Here is a 1,917-nt window from a genome sequence, read left to right as displayed (position 1 = left end):
AGATAGACTGTGCAGGAATGCCTTCAGTTTTCTGCTGTCATGCCAATTCTTGTTTGTGTTTCAGTAGGATGATAACATTACAGGATTCATCTGATCACAGTTTAGAGTGGCATAGAAAAGGGTCTATGAATGTGTCTATGCGTCTATGAATGAGAGATTTCAGTTTTTCGTTTTTATCAAAATTATGAATGAGAAATTTCAGTTTTTCATTTTTATTAAAATTATGAATGAGAGATTTCAGTTTTTCATTTTTATTAAAATTGCAAATCTTTCTAGAAACATGTTTTCACTTTGTCATTATGGGTTACTGAGTGTGGATTGATTTGAAAAATGACAAATGTAAAAATTTTAAATGAAATTTATAACATAATAAACCATGCAGAAAGTGAAGGTGCCAAAGTACTTTGTGAACCCACCATAACTTCTCAAGCACTCAAACAAATGTCAAAAAGGATCTGCCACAGATTAATTAAAATGAACTCCTCCACATTCCTGAATCCAGGATCCAATAAACATTTATATACCTTCAAGAAAATACGTTAGGCCTGGTAATAAGTGGTACAACAATTCCTTCATGGTAACTTGCAAAGTAGAAGCTTCTTCAGGCAGCTGTCAGAGGTTAAACAATTGAAGGTCAAATCTAAACACATAGCTATTGAAACACTTCCAGTCGCTATGCAGTCATTTGCTGGTGAGCAAGACAACACAATAACTGAACAGAATTGTGATAATTCTACTTTCTATACAGCAACATGCTTGAGCCAGCAGTGAAGACTGTATATGGCTGGGAGTCTGCTGAAAAAAATTGTGAAACACTGACAATTTGGGAAAATGATTCCATTGTATATTCTGCAGTATTGTTTTAGTGTTCATTTTAAGATGAAAATATTATAGACATTTTTTACTTTTCTATCTATCTATCTATCTATCTATCTATCTATCTATCTATCTATCTATCTATCTATCTATCTATCTATCTATCTATCTATCTATCTATCTATCTATCTATCAAATTTTTTTTTATCCAAAGTGTACTGTTTAAGATAATCTATACAATTATGCTGGGATACATTTATATCACAAAGGTCACAGAAAGACAGCTGGCCACATCAGACTGCAACCTTTCACTCTGATGTTGATCATCATTGTTCTGGGGAGGGAGAATAAGGGCTTACCATCTCTGAAAAATGCTTTGGGGTCCCAAGAAGCATCCAGCTTGAGTGTACTGGGTTCTCAGTGAGGATCACCTTCGACGCCACCATTCATGGCAATGGCTTCTATAAAAGTCCAGAGAAGGGTGATCAAGAGAGCCGCTAAGCCTCGTCCTCTAGGCACAGAGACGCCAGGCAGATTAATCAATTTAAACAGCTATGCTGGGGTTAGTCTTAATAGCGACTTTCCTGGTAGCTGCTGCTATGTGGGGGTGGGGATAGTGGATATCCTTCATTAGTTGTTTTCCCAAGCACACATTGAAAACAAAAAAAAACTTTAATGTCAGCTCTTACTAATTTAACATACAGTATACATTATACAAAATAGTAACATTTACCTTTATATGCTAGGTTAACATTATGCATCATCAAAATATAAGCCCTTTAATTTTGATTTAAGTAAGTTTTGAAAAGCATTCACTTTATGTCGACCAGTTACCTCTAATTATCAGCACAGCACTAACTAGCTTGACTTCAGTCCCAGAGGAAAAGTGAAGAGACTGTGTCTTCATTAAAATACCTTACCTGGAAATAATAAATGGCTGCATATGCAGTATCTGTTCTTGAGCTGTGGATTTAACTGTTTAAACAAGAAATCCACTCAAATATAATCACATCAAATTTATTGTAAGTGCTGCATAACGTCTCATATGCACAAGTGTATTTCATAATGGTGCTTTTAGTTTTTGAAGTGCTGCTTAATGTG

Source organism: Erpetoichthys calabaricus, chromosome 9, assembly GCF_900747795.2.
Source record: "Erpetoichthys calabaricus chromosome 9, fErpCal1.3, whole genome shotgun sequence".
Lineage (NCBI taxonomy): Eukaryota > Metazoa > Chordata > Cladistia > Polypteriformes > Polypteridae > Erpetoichthys > Erpetoichthys calabaricus.
Note: the sequence above shows the minus strand (reverse complement) of the source record.